Source organism: Hippocampus guttulatus, chromosome 22 (assembly GCF_054856545.1).
Source record: "Hippocampus guttulatus isolate MCC_2025c chromosome 22, RoL_Hgut_1.0, whole genome shotgun sequence".
Classification (NCBI taxonomy): domain Eukaryota; kingdom Metazoa; phylum Chordata; class Actinopteri; order Syngnathiformes; family Syngnathidae; genus Hippocampus; species Hippocampus guttulatus.
In genome coordinates, this window is record NC_141282.1 from 3,949,852 (window position 1) to 3,974,199 (window position 24,348).

The following is a 24,348-nucleotide window of genomic DNA, read 5'->3' on the forward strand; positions in this document are numbered from 1 at the left end:
CGACGCGGGAGTCACAGAGTGAGCGCGGAGAGTCGGCTAATTGTGAGCTCAGGTTAGCAGCTGGCTATGAAGTGGCGAACCCCGTTTCAGTCTGCGCACGGTGCGTCCGACGTGGCTGTGCGGATTTTGTTCGCGTTTGTCTTATAAAGCGCTTGACAGTGATCGGGCAGATGTGTCTATCTTGTGAGGGGATTACAAAACATTACAACTAGCGATGCTAGGCTCGATTAAATTAGCTAATCGACACCTGGTGTTGCTAATCATAGACATGCTGTTGTTGTAGAGTAGTTCTGCTTTGCTCATGGCGCTTTGTTGTTCTTTTTTGGAGCGGGTTAATCATCTCCAAGTGGTATAAAGATTGGCAAAAATAACTTTTTTTCCCCCCCCTCAATCTGAAAATCATCACATTCCAGAAACGAGCACTTCAGATGCGTTTATGACTTTATGCGGCGTCATCTGATGCTATGGCGGAAACGTGATTATTTTCTTGCCGTGTCCCGAAGCTTTCACGTGAAGAGCCCGGCTTCCCTTCGAAAGGACTCTTTGATTGCACATATTGGCGCGCCGCTATTTGCTGATTGCCGCCTTATTTGGCTCCACTTCCACTCGCTTTTTAGTCATTTGTTTTCCCTCCAAGCCATTGACCTCGCCGACAATATATTTTCCTCTACGTTCCCCCAATTATTTAGCGCTGCAGAGGCCAGACAACGGTTTGCCCCGCTTGCCCAATTGCAACGCATATTTCCCGATTCTTCTTCTGGCCCACGGTGGAGGAGGCGTGTCTGTTTTAGTAAAGTGCCGCTCTTATGAATCCTCCTCTGTCTGTACGTGGCAAAGAGGAATTTGTTGCATTGTTCTAGACCGCTAAACCCTTAAGGTAGTCTAGGAACGGCTAGGGCCACATACATATTCAAGATGGATCCTCCAAGAGCTCCCCTTGAACATTTATTCTTCCTCCTTTTGTTCCTTGCTTGCAGCAAAGAATCCATTTCAAATCTAAAGACGACAGCTTACATAATGGCAAAGGTTTCTATGCGGTGACGTTTCAGCCTGCCAACCACTTTCTGCCGTCAATGTTTTGGAAAACCGCCACCGCGCATCACAACAAAACATTCCTGGGCACTCTGAATAAAGAGCAGGTGTAGGAAAGTGCTCATTTGCCGCATCGGGCTACTTGAATGGCGTAATATGAAGGTCGGACTTGCTTATTTTTTGGGAGCGTTTCAAAAACGGAGACGTGAGGCTCGCCGAGCGCATTATTTCATTTTTTTTTTTTTCCAGGTCGCAGAGCTGCTCGTAAGTAGTGGGCGGTCAAGGCAACCGGTGCTTTATCGCAATTTCTTACCTCACACCACTTTCTCGTCTCGTCAAAACTTTCTTAGCTTGCTTTACACTCTTACCGCGTAATTTCCAGCGACCCCCTTCGCCCTTTCAAAATCCAAACGCCCTGCTCCTTTATTGCAAAACCAGCATTTCCGATGCGGCCGAGGCGAATATCGACTGCCACTGGCATCATCGGCTCGTGCCAAAGCTTGCTGCGCACAGAGTCACTTTGGGTAAAAGCAGCACAAGCCAAGGTAACGACGCGCACAGTTTCTCCAACCGAAAAGTTACAGCCATGTTCCCGAAACTGTCAAACTCAAGCATCAACATACAAAAGCAGAACGTGACAGACCATCGTCCCGCTAAAATATGCCTGACGACCATCTTTAAGTGTGTGTGATTACCGGTAAGCTCGTGTGAGCGTTCGCCCACAATAGTTCTGCTCTCCGATGTCACTCTCACTTGGAGCGGGCGTAATTACTGCCTTTTATTCTTACGACCAACGTTTTAAAATTCGCGGATGTGTAAAGTCACACGGCGCCTCGGTAATCTGGCCCATTAGGAATGACATTTCAAAGTTGGATAAAAGAAAGAAAAAAAAAAAAAAAGGCCCATTTTCATATTCAGACTCGTGTGCCTTGCTTCACTATTCTTTAACCTGTCGCCTTTTCGCTCTTTGTCGCTCTCTACTTATTGTTCTTATTACTTCATGCACGTATGTATCTTAATTGATTCATTCATTTTCCATTTCTACTTCCTGACGCTTCGGCATTGGAGGTGCAGGTATCGCTGAAAAGTTCAATCGCACTCCAGCAAATGGAAGGTCAGTCACAACACACACACACACACACGCACGCACACGTCGGGCGTGCAAAAACACAAACTGCTCTCGTTGCGTTGTGGCTCTCTAAACCTCCGCAGGACACACGTAGGCGGGATCACGCCGGAGTGCCAAATACGGATTATATTACATTGCGTGGTGGGGTCTCGATCAACAAGAAATGCACATATCACAAAACAAGTCAATGCTAGCAACGTCGCAGCCGTGGCTAACGACGGTTTGTTCATGCTAGCTTAGAATTGCTAGCACGATGCTATTATTTTCTTGAGAGGGATTACTACAACGAGGCGGTGTTAAACTTCATTTTCGCACTCAATCGATCCATATTTCAGATAAATGTCCACAAGTCCCATTTTAATGAGCAGAATGATGCCGCCCGGCGACACAGCCAGTGTGAAATGTCCCTGAATACGACGCCTTTGCGACGACCATGAAATTCATTTTAGCTAGTCTCGCAGAACATTATCCAACAGCTGGCATGGGCCAAACAATTCAACAGTCTGAAGCATTTTAAAACGTACTTTCACGTCATGCAAAAAAACGATTGAAAGCTGAGCAGGGGCGGAGTTAACGTTTCCAATTTTCTCCATGGAGGAGAGCGAGGTGATTTGGGGGAAAGATTCCGTCCAGAATCAAACGCAGATGATGCATATGCGAGAGAATGACTCAGCGCCAGGCGACGTGTGCGCGAGGCGAGTCCCTTGGTACTGGGGCAAATTGAAAAATGAAAGGGGTGGGAAGGAGAGAGAGACAAAGAATTAAGCCAATACAAAGCAGAGACACACAACTCCTGATAAGTGTCCCCATCCTCAAAGGCACCGCTCGGAAAGAAAGCAGCCAAAACCAAACAAGAAATGTCGACTTTACAATGTCCTGCAAACACATTCCAGCTCCACATAACTCACTGAAAGACTTTTTTCTAAATGCAGTTCACCTTCAGTTGCGGTCTTTGTGTTTGTCGCACATTCTGGTTCTACAGTTGTTGTTTTTTTTATTCCCATCTTGTCCACCATTGTGATGAAAAATGCAGTGGGGCCAAATGCAGGACTGCCACACTGGGCTAAATTTGTATATCGACACAGCCTCAAACAGGATTTATGAATAAGTCATTCAAGTCATCTAAGGGGCTGAAACCCTACTTGAAACCACAGAAACACAATGTTTTGGTGTCTGCTGTGGTGAACTAGCAACCGAGGGATGTTGTAAAGTGTTTGCTTTCTTATTCTGGTCCAGTTTTTTTGGAATGAAATGTAAAAGGATAAAAAAATAAAAAGCAAAAAAATTTTAAAATGGATTCAGATTTCTCACGTTAATGCCTATTTTGGATGGAAACTGTACTGTATCATCCTTGATTTTGTGGGACTGTCTCAAAAACTTCATTTTCACCTATTCCTTGGGGGTCTGGAATGCAACGCCCATATGGTGAATCTTGGTTCACTGTAGACACTGAATGTGAACAGCATGGGGCCTAAGATCGAACCCTGTGGGTCTACAAGTTGCTCATGAAGGGTCCAACAGTGGTCCAGAGTTCAATTCTTTCCACCTAACTAAAAACACTCAAAAACATCTTTCCACGTACAAATCATTGGAAATGCCTTTCATCCATATGAATACGCCCAAAAAAATCTTTTCATCATATGTTAGTTAAAATAAAATCACGGTATATTATTGATCTTTATAAAAACCCAAAACAAACAGATTTTACTAGGGCAAACCTATGTACAGGTAGTTGGATGAAATTATGTTCCTCAAAACATTTTACACACGAAAGAAATAATAAGGAGTCTTAACGTGTCACTAAGCCGCTCAAAGAAAACAATTCCCACAATGCAACAGTTACTCAAACTCACGGCAGCTCGGTCACCGGAGCTCAACTGAAAACACAAGGACGTGTGTCGATAGCGGCGCTCTCGAGTGAAATGCCACCTTTCCCCAAATTTAGTTTACTTCCGCTCGGCTCGTTCCCTCGCTCCAAGCGTGAATAATTGCGCGTGTCGGGTAATGATGGCGGAAAAGGGCTGACAATGTGCTGGATTCAGTGCGAGTCTTGACGGATACTCTGACAAATAGAAAGTGTATTAGAAAAGACAGTTTTTCACCTCTGGGTGACCTGAAATGAAAATTTATTTTCATAGCAATGCGCTTGTATTGCTTCTTTTTTTTTTTTTTATCTGAAAAGTGTTAGCTTTTTGTGAGGTACTGTACATTTTTCTGAACACATGGGCTTATGATGACAAAGGGTCACATATTTACAATCAATTATGAGACAAATTTGCTCTGAAACATCTTCAATCGATATTAAATGTCAGCGTGAAAAGTATGGAAACCTCCTGTCGGCGATTTGTGCAATTTGCGACAGCCGCCATCGTGTCCCTTGATATAGCGGCAAAACGGTGGAGTTCAATTAGACACATTTGTCACCGTCTCGCCGAGCTTGTTTACACATTCTGCCGGGGACAATGAAGTCCCATCAGTGACACGCCAGCGGCGGTTTGGCAGTTTGCAGTGTTGTTGACGGAGATATTTGTGGCATTTGGTGTGGACCGATGCTGTTGAACGACGCCGGGGACATTTGATATTGCTGTTTTAGTTTGGATAAGTATTTCCCACATATATTTAGATCCGCGGAGATAATTGCAAGTCGTGTATTTGAGACAGCAACGCAACTTTGCTTTCCAATTTGCCGCTAGTTTGATGCTAACAAACGACGCAAAACGCCACAGGCTACGTTATTTAAGCAATGGATATTTGACGCATGCCGAGCAATAATATAACAATACTTACGAGCAGGCCGTATATGCTTTATCCTCTGTGAAGAACGACTAATATGAACGCAACTGAGGAGCTGTCACTGTCTCCATTTATTTACACTGCCCCCAGGTGGCCAGGCTACGCACAACAAAGATAGTAGCCCAATGTCCATTGATATGAAGCAAACAAAAATTTGTGGCAAAAACGGTTTTATTATTTACGTCTGATTTCATTTTTATGGCTTTTTTTATGTCGTAGAGTGCTGTTTGTGTTGTCCAATCATGAGAAATTTTTATTCTGGGAGGCGGGAACCGATGCTTTTTTCCATTTATTTTAATGAGCGTTTGAGACAGAGGGCGGTCACGAAACGAATTAAACTTGTATCTCAAGGCACCACACGGTCTCGAGTTGAATGTTTTCAGCAGCTGCACATCAATGATCACACCATATGAGATTTGCAGTCATGCCTTGATTTCCCTTTCAGGATTAACTTTTTTTTTTTTATTATTCCCGAAGATGTTGCAAAACATAATCTTCTGTCATTTTCTCATCTTGTGTACTGAAGTGTTTCTCGATACGGTTTCGGCAATATTGCCCGAGTCGACACGTCAACTTGATTTTTACACGCGGAGATATTGGCTGTCAGAAATAAAGCATATTCCTTGGGTACCTGGGATATTGTAATGTGTATTTGAATAACCACATCTTCAGCAAGCAAGCATATCAAGAAGGCAAACAACTGGCAATAAGGAAATGGGAGGCAGACGGAGAGAAGGTGCTATCGAGGGAGGAAGTAATAGAGCATGCCAGTGGGAGATCAAATGGCAGAGATGACACTAAGCGGAGGAATGAAATGCAAGAAAACAGCACATGATGACAGCTGAAATTAACGCATTCACTCCCAAAGACGTTTTTAAACGTCTTTTCAGACTTGGTCCAGAATTGGCTGGTACTGAATGAGTTAAAAAAGATAATAATAATAAAATCATGACGAAACAAGAGATTGACAAAAATAAGGCAAATGGTCGCTGGCTTTTGGGGGAAACTAAAATAAGATGAGAATTAAACGATATGCACACTTGGTTATTGCAATCAGCTCACTTACAGTTTGTAAATTTTAAAAATTAAGACTCGATATAAGTTGCATGCAAAAGGCATGCACGGTGTACCGCAGGGGTCCGTGCTCGGGCTGGTACTATTTAGTCTGTATTTGATTCGCTTAGGCAAAATTATTGGGATAACGCTCCCATTTTTTTTCTACCGTTGGCGTACATCTTCATTTCACAAAATGAAGATGTACTCATTTGTTAGTTGTTGTTTTTTAAAGGAGGTCGTAAGGGAGGTGCGGATGAGAAAGTTACAAGAGTGCTTATTATGTGGTGGACGCCTGCACGCCACGCTTGGCTGCTGAACGCCGTTGATGCAGTGCGGTGCGCGGGTAGGAGGGGGGGGGGGGCGCAATCTTGTCATGTGCCAACATATTGCGCGTTGGCGCCGAAGCACACTGACTGCTAATGCCATCCCTCGCTTGGGGAAGGAATATTATCAGGGCAGAGTGGGGTAGGGATGGCAGGGTGGGGGCGGGTGGGGGGGAGCAAGCGCAAATAAGAGAAAGGCTGCGATAAAAAGAAAAAGGAGAGGGGGGGTGTCGAATGAGAAAACGCAAAGCGCTTGTTGGCGAGGAGAAGAAGAGCTCGGAGGACGAAGCGCGGCGCAGGTGAGAGGGAGCGGGAAGAGGATGAGAGTGCAAAGGGAAAGCCGGGAAGTGCACGTTGAATTATGAATGCGTTGGAAGCGCACGCGGGGTTTCCTGCGCTCCCCTGCAGCGTGGGCGGCTGCATTGATGGGGTTTGGCAACGCAGGACACATGCCGGATGAGCCTCCCCCCCGAACACGTGACGCAACCGCACCGTAACGTTCGGCGGTTTCGAGAGATTTTCTCGTGTGGATTCAAACCCACGCGTTGGGTTGAGATGCTTCAATTGTCAAACGTGTGTCACAGCTGCCGCATTGAATTGAAAAGAAATCGAAAAATACTCGAGGAAAGTTAAGTTTTGTGTGGAGACGAACAACGAAAGATTTGTTTCGAGTCGAGTTGAGGTTGATTAAATAAATTATTTTATTTTTCAGCACGGTACAGTGGTCCACAACCTTTGAGCAACACAATTGATTGACTCATCGACTAGTCGACTTAATTGCTCTGCATCGACGTTCAAACTTGAATTCAAGTCATCACTCACCACGTGCTCTCGGAAACTTGGCCAATCCAACAAAAAAAATGTACAAATGAATTTCGACTCACCCGTCTGCTGTCGTCGACTAGTCGACACATTGACTAAGAGTAGACGGGCATGATCGACTCATTCAAATCGGGTCGATTGGTGTGTGTGTGTGTGTGTGAATTTATTATTGCGACGGTTGGCTCCAAGTGCCGTTTACCAAACAGATGAATGCATGTGCGGCTTAAACATTTGAATGTGTAAACCAGTTAGCTATGACCCTGAGGTCAAGCTGCTTTCATGAGAAAAAGTCAAAAAATTTTTTGGAGTCAAACTTGGTTGCTGGTGGGAAATTCATATCGCCCAAAAAAACTTTCTCCAGCTTTGATCTAATTTAGGAGCAAGCGCTTTAAGACAGTTAAAAGCCAAAAAGAAAATGCCCGACACAAAAGGGAGGGGAAAAAAAAAATGATGAAAAAGTATTGGAATGTTGCAAGGCTGGGGATGCAAGAGAGAGACAATCAAGAACGGGGGGTAAAGACAGGCACAATATGAGGTGACCGACAAAGGGAACAATTGTAACGAGGCTGAAAAGGACGGCGAACGGCGGGGGATGATGAAAGGGAGGCAGAGGACTAAGTCGAGCGAAAGACATAAAAGTACGGGAAAATTGATGACGGCTTAAGCGGGAGAGAAGAAGCTAAGTGCAGAGTTGCGCTCGAAAGGTCAGCGGAAGAAGGAGTCGGGATGTTTGATTTGAACGGCGCTCGCGGCGATGCCGGGCGCAAAGGGGAAAAGTTGGGACCTCCTTTTTCATGCCAACTTTGAATGTCTCTGAAATGTTCTTGAGGGGAGGAGTTTTATAGATATATATGTGAAGATTTTTTTTTTCCGTTGAACGGCAGATGAGGGAAAAGCTTTATGTGTCGGGGAGGGGCTAAGTTTAGCCTGGGTTGTTAGCAGAGAACGCGAGCTTTTTCAAAATCAAATCAGTCAGCGGTCATTCTTAACTCATTCAAACCCAGCGTTTTACTGGATTTTGACTGATCTTGCAAGGCCCACAGAATATTTGGTTCCAATGCTATATAAACATACCAAAGCCTACCAAAAAAAATTTTGTTTCTATCTTTTTCCATTCTTCAGCAATCGGCATTACAAAATGGCTAAGTTTCACGGAAATTGTGATTCCTGGGCCAAAAAAAAAAAACCAGAGAAAAGGAGCTTTTTGTAAAAGCAAGCATTTCAATCACGTGAAGCACCACTGTCACCTACTGGTCGCTTTTTGACATGATTTACAATGCAAACGGCTTATTCTCATTCACAGATTGCATCAGACCCTCCTCTTCTCTATGACGCAACAAAAAAGACTTAGACGTACAACGACGTCCTTGGTAGGCGGGGCCTAATTTTAAAAATTTGTGGAATGAAAGAGTTAAAGCTAATAGGAAAATGAGTGTAAATTCAGATCAAAGGGTTATGGGAGTCACAGTTTGGAAATATTTGACCGGAAGAAAATTAAAAATAGTTTAATTGTGGTGGAATGCTGTGAGCGCGGTTCAAAACAAAAAAAAAATCTTGAGCAGGTAGCGAGAATATTCAGTTGCCCCAGAGACAAAGGCAATTTTCTCGAACAGAAGATTTTTTTTTTTCCCCATCATACATATCAGCTCCGTAGATCAAATATCCTGTGACGTCCTTTGAGAGGAATGAAACACAATCGCAAATGTTTTTTTAGGTCTTTCATATTGCAGCCCGGCCCTTTGAAGCACTATCGTTTCATTATGAGGGAGGGAAGGCGGGCGCGCTCCAACGAAGGCGAGCCGAATCTTGCCTCGTGCTTTGACGCGGTTACATCTGGTGAACGACGAGCGGCGGTTCGGCGTTGCTCTCCCGCAAACGTCTCCTTAATGATCCCATGTTTGTCCTTAGCCGGAAAGTCCGCGAACGAGCATGAATAATGCTGCCCCCCTCCCGCGCCAAGCCCGCGGCTTCCCTGAATGGAGTGCGGCCTCGCTGCGCAAGGGGGTCACGCAACACGCTTGCAAATTGTCTACTAGCATACACGTATATTTTGTACCCGACGCCGCTGTGAGTCACGGCCGCGCAGGCGAGCAAAAGGACGATTATGAAAGCGTGCGCCGTACACAATATCTCAGGAAGAAAAAGATGCCTTTACAGGTAAACAGCTACAGAAAACTGAAATGTTCTTTCAAGAGTTTATAATGAGACAGACTGGCGGGAAAGTTCTGGTTCTGGTTCGCGGAAATTCAATTCCTAGGAATTGTTTAGCTATCTTTGTTAGCGTTAGCATTTTGAACAGGAGGCGAGGGGGCTTAAAAAAGCGCCCTCGTGTTCTTGGCCGTGAGTGGAACTGGACAATTTCTGAAAGCGCTTGTGCGGTATGGAAAAAAATTCTTGTCCGTTGCCATCGTTTCAAAAATGTCAGAAATTCACAAGGGGTCAAAAAAAATGTCCTCTGACAAAATCCGAATAAATTCAACAGGCAAGAGTTGTTTTTTCTAAGCTCTAAAAAGCCAAAAGGTCATCTTCCTGTCGCAGAATCACACATCTGACTTCAACTGAACACAACAATATGATTCTTCCCACAGTATCGGGTTGGTTTTTTTTTCTCTCTCTGTGCGTTTCCCCACTCGAGGCGCTCAAGATGAACACTCGTGATTGGCCCCACAATGGCGCCGCGTCGGGGGCATAATTGCTCCATCCTGTGAGCTGCCGACTGCATGCGCGGCTAAGCCTGTCTAAGATCATCATTTCAATTTGCTCTTAGCAAGGTTGTCAACACTCCAGTGTTCCCGGAGGAGTAGAATGGGGGGGTGGATGTGGGGGGGGGGGGGGGGGGGGTCGCGCTTCGCTTCTGACCCGCCGACTAGTTGCTAATCCTGTTACGCCGCGAGACATAACGTAACAAAAGGCTCGTACGGCGAAAGGAAAACAAGGCGATAGCTCGGCTCCCCCGCCAACATCGTCACAGCATGAGCGGTTGTGGGGGGACATTTGAAATCTGTTTAAGCTGCGGTGGGAGCACCAATTTAGCATTAACGCGAAACAGATGTATAAGTCGACGCGTTACGTGAGGGGTGGCGTCTGTCGGAATTTTTATCACTCATAGTTCGGAAGCTGTTAGCCTCCGCGCTAAACAAAAATATAAACAAACACTTTTGGCAATGCCCCCTAACTTCATGAGCTGACCTGCCGAAGTAATCGATCCAGTTCAGTATATCGAGCGCACAGGTTTTTTTTTTATTGCACAAAAGCTATCGTTATCGCTACGATGTCGGATTGACGGCAAAAAAAAAAAATGACGGCTTTCCGCTGCGTTTTGGTCCACTAAAAGCATCGGGGCGCATTGGCCTGGCATGCGTTTGTTATGTTTACGTTGTCATGCGGCAGAAGCCGTTGGAGACGCATATGCCCTCCGTCAGTTCTGTGTCATACGCTGTGGCAGATTTCCGCGTATTGCGTGCGTGCGCTTGTGTCTTTCTGCCAGCGTGCCCGCAGTCGGTAATGGGATTGGACAGATTATGCTCCAGCCATTGTTGTCACGTCCGTGTTTTACAAATGGCTCTGCCTCGTCGCATGAAGCATGAGATGATGCAGCTGTGACAGCGAGTCCCTCATCTTTGTCACTTGTCCTTTTTTTTTTTTTTTTGAAGTAGTTTGATCTAATCGGGTTAAAGCCGCCTTTGCGGCTCGCCGACCGAGCCGGACGTGGAGGAATCTGACGAATTTACAATTATTTGAGTTTGTGCCGTCGCTCAAGCCGTCAAAATTCCTACTTTGGACGGCAGTGGCAGTAAATATAATAATGAAAATAAAGGATCGTCTCTGTTGGCTGCTTAGCAACCATAAAAGACGTCCGGGCGAAATCATTCGTCAAGCAAATGGACTTGGACGACAAAGCACTTGAAATGATTTATGTCTGCGTTGACAGAGCAACGTGGTTATTTAGGTGCCTGTATAGACCTTGAAACGAAACAAATCGCGGAGACATAAAATGAGATGTTTTGTGTACAGAAGTTAGTCATTAGAGGCATCCGATCGATCCAATATTTCCTATGTGGACGAGTAATGAAAAATAAGACGGTGCGAACATTACAGAAAGACACTGATGGAGCAGAGCGATGAAAGCGCATCGGTTTTACGCATTCGTTCAATAACGCGCTCATATTCTTCCCATTATCCCAGTTGAAGGCATTACTGCACATGTAAAAATGACTCGCGTCAAACTTTGAGGCAGGGCAAAAACATTATTTGGGTGTTCATTTTGCAAAGCGCGTTACTGCCGCCTACAGGATGGGAGGGGATTGAACGACGATTTCTTTGTCGTCGTGATTTGAATTATATTTGTTCGAAACAGCTTTTGATTTGGATTTTTGAAACACTTTTGAGTCGCCGTGAATTTTTTTCTTAACTTTTAATTCCCCGTGTACTTTTTTCGTAACTTTTCAATTTCCCACACATTTTTTTCCTGAAATACAAATTCGACTTCACGCTCTAAACAAGGCCACCAGTTTTAACCCAGAAATCATGATCAGCTGGTCTAGTCAGCTTTTCCTGACATCGGCTTTGTTTTGTTGTCCAGCAGATTTCTGAAAGCAGCCCAAAAGCATGTCAGGAGAAGCCTACTAAAAAAAAAATGAAACATAATCTTTAAACGTCCACTCACGTTTCACCTAACGTGAATGTGATTCGTGAATTCCGAATGCAGCTCCATCCCTGTGATGAGGGTGTGCATACTTGCGCAACCACATCGTTTCAGTTCATAAATCATGACGCGCTCGGCGAATTCGTCGGATCGCTTCTGGTGCGAGACTTTTGTCGTAACACGTGGAGCACTTTTTGCCGGAGTTGTGTAACGAGAGAAATCGCCTGCGTCGTTACGCATCTGATCACGTCAGCTCACATTAATGACCGCTTTGCATATATGGCGCACACACACACAGGATTCGTCATCCTGTTCGTCTGCTCGTTATCTCATTATCCCATCAGCTAGTTTGTCGTCATTCAGCATCTGTTCCCCTCACACAAACACACAAAAGTCTGCGAGTCCAAACCATTAGACGGCGGGTCCGTCACTGGCTTGCTGCCTGACACTTGTCCGATTCATCCTTGCCAGTCGTAGTCAATCAGCGTAATCTGCCGATTGTTCACGATGCAATGTGGCATGTTTTGTGGGGGCGAACGTGGCCCGAAGAGGCATAAAAAGGCGTCATCAACATACTGACATAACACAAGCATGGATAACGACGTGACACACTCCCAGTGCTCATTAACAGGCTCAAAGGATGGCGTCAAAGCAGGTCTTGATGTGACAAAATCATATCAAAGACAAACCTGCTATGTAATTTTGTTGATATGCGTCAAGTTGGCCTAGCCGCAACATTAGGTAACCCTGAACAACCTAATGACGTGTCCCAAATTCTGTTTTAGCAAATACAGTCGCGCATTTAAAACAACCGCATAGCTTTGCCGTATATGATTGTCTGCTAGCTTAATGCTAACACGCAGTCAATGTAAAATCCCATTGACGGGCTAACAGAGTATGAGCATCAAGTTCCAGGAGTGATAGTCCTTCAAATAACTCACTCAAACGCTGTACTAACACAGAGAAAGGTAACACAGCAATACTCAAAGGCATAAATTCTTCCAAACTTGCAAAAAATGAGTTGCATTAATCGAGCTCAATCGCAACTTTGTTCTTCTAGCTTCGTTAGTCGAACAAATACAAAGCTCCAGCTCACAATGCAAAATGGATAAAACAAATAATGCAGTATATGCAGACAAAGATCACGATACTCGCAGGCATATATTCTTTATCTTCTGTGAAAAATGAGCAATATTACATCGGCATAGTGCGTCAATTGTTTAACGCTCTTTGTGTATGTCCCTTTCTGTATATTAGACTATCCCCATGGCGGCCAAGATACACACACCAGGAGTGGATTAATGGCTTTTTCATTCAGTTCAACGGGGAAAGATGACTTGACAAGCTGCGTGCTTTATATCAATGACAGTGCGTGTGGTCTCAGTAAGCAGGTAGGCAGGCTTCGGTGTGTTTGTCATTATGTCACGGACCAGCGAGCCGCCGTCGGTGTCACCGAAATCAAAAATACGACGGCCACTTTCCTCCGACCGATTCCTCTCAGCTGAGCCGACAATCAAGCTGTCCGTCATCCCTCCGTCTCAGCTGAGATGCAGCGCAAAGTTCTCAAATTCCGTCTCACGGGAGGACTGCGGTGAATGTTTTCGACACATTCCCCCCCCCCCCCCCCTTGAGTATATGCGGTCGTCAGCGGCGAGCTACGGACCTCAATATGTAGCGTGTCGGAAGGAATGAAAGATAGAATCGGTTTGGCGGAGGCAGGCTGATAAAAATGAGAATACAAAATAGAATAGATGCCACAAGACACATTGTCACAATGCACTTTTCCCTCTTGGAGAGTCACAAGCCCTCCATTTTCAATAAAATCCAATATGGCAGCCCATTAGAATATACAAGGCTGCATATTGCACGGGAATAATTTATGAGGCTTGAAAGCTTATCCTGGCATAAAATGTGAGGTAAATATCCACATGATGACTCATTATTGGCCTTGGTTACAGAAATTTTACACCACTGCTGCATGCTGGGGATTGAGAGATAATAATTGATTCGCAGATTACTTAAAAAGAGCGGCACGGCAGGCTGTGAATTAAGTACATGGGAGAAAATGACCACCCGCGAGTTACGACAGAATACACACTTCGGTGCGGTTCGCGGAAAGAGTGTAGATACCCGATAAGGACGTTACACGGTGTGGGTGGGGAGTGGGGGGAGAATAAATAAGGGACCCTGCTTACTCGACTGTTGCCAGGTGAAGGAGGCAGTGACTAACAGCAGATCACCAAAGTCATTGATTAACACACACACACATATATATATATATATATATATATATGTAAGAAATAAATCAAAAGATTCAACTCCAAATGTCAAATATGGCTGTTTAAATTTGCATGAACACAAATTTAAGTGCTAAGTAAGGCCGGACACGTTACTACTTGATAAATGGACTACTTAATTTCACTCATTCACTCCCAAAGACGTTTTTAAACGTCTTTTCAGACTTGGTCTAGAATTGGCTAGTACTGAATGAGTTAATAAAAAGACAATCAAAGCACAATTTACAGCACACCCTCCTCCTTTAAATATGGAGACAAAAAAAATTGTCTATGTCCGCATCATTGAAAAAGAAGAAAGCAAACCAATGCAATAGTTGCCCACCTAACCCTGCTAGCCGTTAGCGGCTTGCTAGTTGCTAACGTTGCATTGGCGGCAAACGTATTGCTTGATCGCCTTTTATTTTGAAGTGAGCCTTTGCGTTGCTGGCGTGTTACGCTTTGAGTATGCTTATTTTAATTTGAGAAAATCTGCGTTCCGCGTGGTACCTTTGCTAGCTCATGTATGAAGAGGTGACTCCGTCTTCCAGGATCGTCTGTTCGCCCCGTCTTGTCCACAGTCTCCCTCTCCACTTTTCATGGGATGTCTGTGCATTTTAAAAAAAAACAGTACGAGAAAGTCAACAAAAGAGAGACACCATACAGCCGTAAAACAAAGTTCAACAGGCCCGAGTTAAAATCACATCGCCCTTTTGAATTTGGCGGAAGCGTGACAGAATAAGTCGTCGTAATTGCTTGTAAAAGCAGCGCACTCCCGTTGTTATTCCCAAACTGTGCTTAACCGAGCATCCTGCGGCGACGTTTTGCGCTGATGGTGCTTGGGTGGCAAAAGCATCTCACAAATGTCGAGCGTGCTTTGCTGCCCTTACCGGCCCGCGCTTAACGTGACAGCTTTCCTTTGCATGCAATGAACAAGCCCGGTGAGCCGATACTGCTCCATTTGCAGTATTTTCTTCCCTGTGACGACGGCAATGCAGCACGCCCCCCCCCCCACTCCCCCACTGTTATTCTTCACCGGGTAACCAAAGGCCATGGAGAAAGATGTACGCCGCACATCTCGGCGTTGACGGGCTGATGAAAGCGATGGCTTTGACGACTGTATTTGTCAAGGATAGAGACGGGGGAAGGGGGGGGGGGTGACTTATGCATGTTTGCTTAATAAATGATGGATGGCGGAGGCGGCTTTGTGCGCACGCGTCTCACCTCGCGATGCACCTCGCTTCACAAAAAAAATAAAAATAAAAAAGGTGAATTTCGACTTGAAATGATCATTACGAGAGCGCATAAGAGACGTAGACGTCAAAAGTGCCATGTTTGGGGTAGGGGGGGGTTGTGTCATATTGACTTGCAGATCTTTCAGTACCTTCGAAAGCAATAACTCCACCTGTAAAAGTGACAATTAATGGGATACTTGAAACTGCCTGCTATTAAAATGATCCAATTAGTTCGCACATTTGAATTAAAAAAAAAAAAAAAGACTGTAATACTCTTGAAGTGACTTTTACAATGACTCTGACCGTTCTAAACATTCTCCAATCTTCAGCTTTGATTTTTGGCCCCCCCCCACCCCTTTCGCTCTTTAACTTTCAAACTCCATCGGCATTGACAAATTCATTCTATCGCCAAAGCGGCGGCTCTTTTTAACTTCGCAAACGGGCTTTTAAGCCCACTCAGCATCATTCTTTATTTGTTTATCTCCTTCTCCACAGAAGGCAGGCTGACACGGATCCAGACCCCCCAAAAATAGAGCTGCTCTCATCCCACTCCGATTACACACATCGGCGTCTGGTGCCAAAAGGATCTCTCGCACGCGCTCGCTCGCACACACACGAGCTTGGGAGGAACATTTTATATGAACGTTATGTACAGCCAGTGAAAGAATAACACAAGGAGATTGCAACAAAAGAACTCCTTGGCGAACAACTTTCTCGGAGGTCATACGCGGTTTAATTGTATAAAAAAAAATGTATCACGAAATACGAAAAACGAACAAAGCGCACGTGAGGTATTAATTAATATTCAGTACCGGTCAATTCTAGACCAAGTCTGAAAAGACGTTTAAAAACGTCTTTGGGAGTGAATAAGTATTTGACATTCGACATTGTTGTGTTTGTGACTTTGAGTGGGTATGATTTGAAAAAGGCGGGGCCTGGATCGGTGAGTGACGTGGACGCCAGCGTTCAAGTGTGTCGTTTGGAATTGTGATTTGGCGTCGAACTCTTGACATAAAAATGCCCTGCTCAATCATTCAGGGTTTTTTTTTTTTTTTTTCCATTGTGCATTTTATTCTGTTTGGAAAAAAATACCACTCGAGATTTTTTTGGTCCCGGTAAATGGCGGCGGGCAACATGGGGCGGGCCCCCGGCCATCATTTCTGCCGCGCGCGGTCAACGGGGGTTAAAACGCGGTCGTTACGGGGCATTACGCACTCCGGCGGCTCAAAGACACAATCGGATGTGAGGCATCGCCTTCGCCCGTCGGGGGCTTCTTTGATGCTCACATCATCGTGCATGTGGGTCAAACATCCAGTCGTCACGTCAAACGACCGCGTCGGTATTTTACGATGATTGGAATGTTGGCTTTCTGCTCCTGGCAAGAGAGGCCTGTCAGCAAGATCGCTAATGTGTTACGAAATGAGCTGCCGATGTAAATTATTGGAAAAGGTTTGGAATGGATTTTGCCCCCAAAATAGACACGCAAATTTGGGGGTGTACTCGTCTTATTCTTACAACAAAAATACATCGATAATCATCTTTTGCGAAAGGACAAAGTGGCGCCACAGTTCTCATCAATCCCATTTAGGCTTTTGTGAAACCGAGGAGTTGCACGTATCCGTTATTAAACAGCGTGAAGCCAGATTTGTGGATAATTTACAATCTGCCTCGGAGCCGGCATTAAACTCGGCGGTCGGTCCAGTTTCCCGTTCGTGTGGCGCTCATGAAGGGGAAAAAAAAAAAATTCTGAAATGTCCATATTGCGCTCTGGATGCGCTTCGCAGACAAGTTCGGCAACGTGCTCCAAACAGGAGCGGCGGAAGGAGATTTCTCCTCGCGTATATTCGAAGTGACACACAAAAGGAGATTATGCATCCACACACACACACACGAGACTGCTCATGTGTGGTGTACCATCTGTGTCGTGAAAGGGGGGAGTCTTTGCGTTCCGCCTCCCCCCCCCCCCCCCCGAGGTTTGGCTTCTCATGTCCTCGCGTACGCTAGTTATGTTCGACGCCTTCTTCTTCATCGGCGACGACATGAAGGCGCGTCCTCCGCGCGCCTGAAGTGTCTTTGCGCAGTCCCCCCGAATTTCATCTCGACCTGTAGCGAGCGTGCTTCTGCGCCGAGTATTAAAGTGAAGTACTGTGCCTACATTGTCAGGAGGGCTCGATGCCGAGAGTGAATTTTTTTTTTTTTTTTTGTCGATGCGTCATGCGGTCCTTCGGGATCAATTCAAAAAAGATGATGCAAAGAAGGGAGCGCTTGGAATAAGGAAAGGTTTTCTTTCAGCAACTCCAGCGGAGGTTAGAGATAATGTGTCGACTGGACGGGGAATTCATCGACAAATGGCAATTTTCACGGCAGCCATGTTGACGAGTCAACGCGGGTTTCGCGCCAAGCGTATTTGAAGCCATTATTCGTGACCACGTTCCGCTGAGGTGGGAAAGGACACAAGACGGGGCGGGGGCCAGAAAGAAGTTAGCAAATGACGCCGGCGTTTGGCTGCTGTGGAAAATAAAGAGCCTTCGGGGTTGCCAATAGGGGAAAGGCAGCCAAATATTTTGGCGGCCCATTCAGGTCTGCCGATAACACGCGAGACTCCTTGGGCTGCTATAAATATGCAAAGTAAACACATTTGATGGAACCTAATAAAATGTCCTTTCAAGCGAGCGGCAAGTCGCGGCGATCTGTTCGTGTGAGGCGGGAAGCGGCGGCGTGAACTGGGGACTGACCGCTTGCAACATCGCATCCATTTAAAGATGAAATCTGGGATGAAATCTGGAACTCGGCTCGCTTCCTGTTTGATGTTGACGGCTTACAGGAAGTTGCATATGCGCGGCGGGTACGAGGCCCGCCCGGTCATGGGGGAGGGGTCATTCAAAGGGCAGATGTCATTATAAGTCCGAATACGTTACTATCCCTTCACAAATATCCTTTATCGAAAATATGTCTATTGGCTGGAAAGCAATAAAAGTGGCACCATCTTATGGCGCCAAGGAACTCTGTTGACGTGAGTTTGTTTCAACAAAAGGTGTACTTTGCCGCCCCTTTATGGCATTTTGATGCCAAGGAACGATGTTGATACAAGTTGAGGGGCTTTATTTTAACAAATGTAATGCTTTAGCGGCAAATTGTGGCATTTCGGTGCCAAAGAACTCTGTTGAGGCGGGCTGAGGAGCTTCATTTCGAGAAAAAGAGTGCTTCGCCATCCAAATCGAGGCATCTCGGCGCCAGTGATCTCTTTGTGAAGTGAGCAAAAGGAGCATTGTTTTGACAAAAGTTGCGCTTTGAGGCCTAATTGTGACAGAAGGTGAAACAAACCTATGCTCGTGTTAGTTGAGGAGCTTCCTTTTGACAAACGACATGCTTTGCCACCTAATGGTGTGACCAGTCCTTTTTTTTTCAACAGTATCCTCAGTTTTGGAGCACCACATTTAAAATATTTTCTCCCTAGAGAGTTGACACTAAGATGAATGGCTAAGCAACAGAGCTGAGGACCCATCGATGCCGCGTTTAAAATGAAAAAAAAATTAAAAAAAACATACTGGATGCAGTTTAAAAAGGCGTCCCGGGCAGGAAATAGAAATCTGATCGTCCCTAATGCCTCTCTGGACGCCCTCCCCAGGCAATAACTTACCCTTGTACGAGCACACCGCCAATTTTCCGTCGGCTGAATCTCCAGAGGAATGGGGACGGACACTCTCCCAGATGGCGAGGTGTTGGCTCCTGCTGGGGGCGACTGTTGTACCCACCCGAGCTCCGACATTCCTTCAATCAGCGAAAATGAAGCACTTCATGAGGACCGAGTAAAAACAGCACTCGGGAGATGTCACGGTCAAAGAAAAGGGTTACTTACTCTCATCAGATGGATGAAACGTGAGTGATTAACATTTCATATCTCAGATCTCGCTGACGTTTCCCGCGGGGGACTTCCTACTACTGCGGCCCAACAATCATGGGGTAGATTGCAGGACTGCAATTTTTTTTGACACCGTTTTTGTGCACCAAAAATCGTATGGTACCAATGTCAACCGGACAAGGAACATCTGGTACCTACTCCAGCTACACAGGATGAGGATCGATAGCGCTAAGTCCACTTGGCGCTTTTTCAACAGTCCAGGAAGGATTTGAAGCATCACATGGCGGAGTGGAGCGCGAGTGTGCAGACACCCGACGACGACAAACACGCTACGGCGACGATTGGACGCTCCATTGCATAACAGAGCGATTTGCATTTCCTGAGGTCGATTACAATATATGGCTGATTAAAATTCCGATTAATTAATGGGACGATTAATGCAAACATGAAATTCATCAGAATAACTTATTTTTTGGTCCCGTAACGTCTAAAACAAAAAATTATATAAATTAACTTATTCAGTACCAGCCAATTCTGGACCAAGTCTGAAAAGACGTTTAAAAACGTCTTTGGGAGTGAATGAGTTAAGAGTCAGAACAGTCTCTTTTATGATCAAAAAAACGCTATGCTCTCATTTACCGACACCCACGTCACTCACCAGGCCAAACCCCGCCTTTAAAGACACAAACACTCAAAGCCACAGATATGATCTATTTTTTTATGTGACATCTAAATAAGACAGTCGACTAGTCGATTATAAAAACATTCAAGCGCTGCAGCCCTTATGTAATATTCCTTAATTAAGCGGTTCATTTCTAATTGTATGGGGGGGGGGGGGGGGGGGTTAGCCTACCTTACGTAATCCAATGGTGTCGGTGCTTTCAGACGGATGTGGATGAGCCCAGTATCTGTCTGCGGTACTTCATGGACCGGTCGAGGCAAATTTTCGAGGCAACCGTGGTCCCACAGCACCATCTGTTGATTGCAGAGGGGAAAAAAAATGTTCATGCTTTTGGTTAGAGGTGGAGCCGTTTTTTCACGAGTAGTAGGGTGAGAGGTAATGGGACCCCCCCAAGTTAGCACTCCCAGATTTCATTTCTATTTTGGTTTACTGACATTTCCCGTTTCCAAGCGCTCCCTTCAAGCACTTGCGAATTGATGAGGACGCATCGATCAAGGAACCCTTAAAGGTTGGAGCTTAGGCGCAAACGTGGGAACGTTCCTGAAGTGATCGACCGGGCCAAAAAGACGCGTCACTGTCCCTGGAGTGGCTAAGACAAAAAAATAATAATAATAAATCAATGTTTATGTCACCCAATGGATGGCACATACAAAAGCCTGTAAAGAGACAGAGTCTGTTTTGCCGAATATAATATTCAGCCTGCTCCTCTGCGCGCTCCCGGCAGTCTTCTCCTTTGTCGCAATGACGGCCAAATCTTGTCTTCTCTGCCTGCTTCCTATGGAAATAGAAATCAAAGTGCTTTTTTTTTTTTTGGCAGCCTGATAAGAAGGTAATCGAGGCGACAATTGGAACAATTCCATTCGCCAATGGTATTCCGCTGGCCCGTTGTTGTTGTTTTCCTGAACAGCGTGTGCAGGAATGAGCATGTTATCTTTTTGCGTCTCCTCCAGAATAAAAATTCGGCGAGAAAATCCTTGAGACGGTGGAGATGACATTGCAGGAATCGGATAGCAGGGCCGCAGTGGGAGTTTCGTGGCTCAAAGCGGCAGGCTATGTTGCTGTTACAAGCTAGCGCGTAGCGATATCTCGCGTACTTTGGACATAGAAAAAATTATTTTAACAAAATGACAGAAAATTGCCCACCGAGAGCCTTTTTCTGTCGTGCACGATCATTCGCCAATAAAACCGCCCCCGGTATAACGCCGAGGAAGACATACTCGATGTTAAAATATTTTTGCCTCAAGTATCGGTGCTTAGTATCGGCTGCATTCATGATTTACTCGATAGCTGAAAATAAGACCTGTCGCAGTCCGAATATTGATATCTGTAATCGGTACTTGCACTTGGCGAAAAGAAATCAGCATGATGTGATTTACAACCACGAAGCAGTGATCAAGAGAGAAAACAAGAAATTAGCCTGCACTTGCAGCACGCACGTATCCCCGCGAGGATATGTCATGTGACCAAATTCGGCTCTCGCAAGAAGGAACGTTCCCAAAGGGGGGCGCGGGGGGGCGGGGGGCGCCTTATAATTGGCGACAGCCTTCAAACGTGGACTCCTACCGAATGCCGTTTCTGTCCTTATTAAGACAGCGAAGGGAAACCTGCTCGGAGATCCACGGCCAGTCACCGGCTTTGATCGACTTTGCCCCTAATGGGAGATTCAATTCCACTCCTTTTTTTATTTTTTTTTTGCTTTACCCCATGGACTCCCAACACTCCAAATGAGAGGAATTACGATTTGAAATGCGTCTAAAACGAGGCAGGAGTCAGACAAAATGACCGAAAATGATCATTTTTGAAGGCAGCAGCAATCACCTGGCAAAGGACCGACGGGGCACTCACATTAGGTACACCCCCATTTTCCAGACTGCTGGCTCATCTGGGTCAGACAAACAGCCCCCGGGCGCACTCGAAATCACGCCGAACAACGTAGAGCAGTGGTTGGACGTGAAGCTCCTCAACTCATCTCGACACGGCTCCTTGCAAGGTGAAAATCGACTAACAAAATAACTCACCGCGAGGCTGTAGAGCGCTGCAGACGTCGCCGTCCCTCGTCTCATCCGTCCCGTGGATTGCGCCGGCGTGCCTAACGAAGGACTTAGTGGAAATGTAAACCAAACAGTTGAAACTCGGAAACCGCTCGGGCTTGAAGAGGATGCACAACCCATTTGCGCGCCGGAACACCACTTGTGCCCCCCCCCCCCCATAAACGGCATTGTTGTGAAGTAAGTCTGCCACCCGTACAAATGACAATAAATGCTTTGCAACGCGGGCAAATAAAATATAATGGAGCATATTAGCCATCTTGCCGGGAAGTATTTCAGTGTGGCGCGATAAAACGGCTCACAATTAGAGAGCAAAAGAGCAGTGAAAAGACTCTTGACTGTTTGCACCGATGACACGTGCACGATGAGTGCTTATTAAAAGTAAGAGGGGAAAGTCGAGTCAGTATGAACCGGCCGCGATCGGGTGTGCAGTTGCAGCAGGAAGTGCGGGATATGATCACACCTTGTCAAATTGTTGCACTTTTTGGGGGGTGAAATATATGAACTCATTCAGTACCAGCCAATTCTGCACCAAGTCTGAAAAGACGTTTAAAAACGTCTTTGGGAGTGAATGAGTTAAAATGCGCCGTATAACACCAATGTGATATTTTTTTTCATTTGTTAAAAAAAAATGTTAAATTCCACCCGAAAGCCGTTGATCGCATACTTTTGGTGAATAGTGTATATCTAACTGAATGAGTCCATTTTTTTTCGTTTTCCATCGCTGACGTCCTCTGACCTTTCCCTTTCCCACAAGCAATTTACTCAACCTTTTCACGTCTTTACCGTCACCCGTCATCTTTTTTTTTTCCTGCCATTTAGCTCGCATTTACCTGTCAGCTGCGTCCATTAAGGGGCCGACCTGACCCCTATTTGGCGTGCCGCGGAACCCTTCTCGTTCGCTCATCAAGACTGACCTATGTGTAAGCATCACAATGTCAAAGCAACGCATGCATAAAGGAGGAAATTATAAGACGGCAACACTTTACTAGACCATTGCAAACACCGAACATGTCAAAACTATGAAATGCAAACTCCACTCGCTGACATATTATTGTAGAGTGGAATGAATTTTCCATTCATTCCATTTGTCCTTTCACGCCTGTAATAAAACATTGACAAATAAAAACATGCACTACTATTATATCGAGGTGAAAAATACAACAGTTTATGCACCAGGATGAATTCATTGTGCGGTTCTTTCTGGTGTGCCTTGGCCACAAATATGACACGGAGAAGGTCACACCTTTTTGTTCAGTTACAATTAAGTGCAGTTAATTTTTGCAAATTAAAAAAAAAATAGATGAGTATCGTGTGGACACTTTTATTATATTGTTAGGCCGTCTTTGGTGCTTTGCGCCGAGCGCTTGCAGTAAATTAGTGACAAAAACGATGTTGTTGTTTTGAATACATTTGTAATTTGTGTCATTTGTTTAGTTTGACACTCAACTTCAAATGAGTGGCCCACCCCCCTTACAAGTACTGTGCTGTGTATTTTCCAAAAATAATCTTTTAGTACGCAAGCTGTACTCCAATTTAGGTTCCGAGACAAAGTCTTGTGAAAGTTAAGTGCTTGTAAAACCTGCTTTGGTGAAGAAAAATGGTTATTTGCCTCGAGCTTTTCGGCCCGAGTGAAAAGAACAAATTCATGAAGCAAGAGACATCAAGTGGACTCATTGCCTTGGTTGTTGTTCACCACAAAAGTGCATTCTGACGAAAAGAGAAACATTCATTTGCATTGATAGATAGATAGACTTTTGAATAATTAAGCCATATAAAAACATGAATAGTTGGATGTGCTCCCCACCGAGGAGGCTTTCGACAGCGTTGCTGTTCGTGGTCGTCATTTTGATCGACAATCACCTTAACGGCAACCCCAGCCGGAGACCTAACATCAAGTTTTATGATTTGAGTTTGATGCAAAATTGGTAATATTGTATCTTACGCTTGAAAGAGGCGACGGGAGGCATCGTGAGGGAACGTACAGCCTGGCGTGGAAATGTTTGGTTAACTCGATCAGCTGGGGTTAGACCACCCAGGAAGGCAGTGTAGCGACGACAGGTGGACAAAAGGGGAACTGCAGGCAGACGCCGCAATTTTCGTCATCACAATCGTTCTAAAAAATATTTGGACTCTTCTTATTTTTCTTCTTGTTGTTGTTGTTGTTGTTGTACAGTAGCTCCAGAAGTAATAATAGTACTAGCATCAGTAAATTATATAACAATAGTTTTAATTATGGGTGGCGCTTTCACTGAATTAGATTATATATATATATATATATATATATATATATATATATATATATATATATATATATATATATATATATATATATATATATATATATATATATATATATATATATATATATATATATATATATATATATATATATATATATATATATATATATATATATATATATATATATATATATATATATATATA

General features: G+C 44.8%; 1 long non-coding RNA gene across 1 annotated transcript in view; it reads right to left on the reverse strand.

Annotated features, from left to right (window-relative positions):
• LOC147186103 (uncharacterized) overlaps positions 1-22,016 on the reverse strand; it is a 54,212-nt gene extending 32,196 nt beyond the window's left edge. The window contains exons 1-4 of the long non-coding RNA XR_015099292.1: positions 20,287-22,016; positions 20,024-20,145; positions 18,949-19,079; positions 14,584-14,681 (exon numbers count right to left, since the gene is read on the reverse strand). This is a non-coding gene — a long non-coding RNA (uncharacterized LOC147186103). The remainder of the gene's footprint in view (positions 1-14,583; positions 14,682-18,948; positions 19,080-20,023; positions 20,146-20,286) is intronic.
• Positions 22,017-24,348: the final 2,332 nt, after the last annotated feature.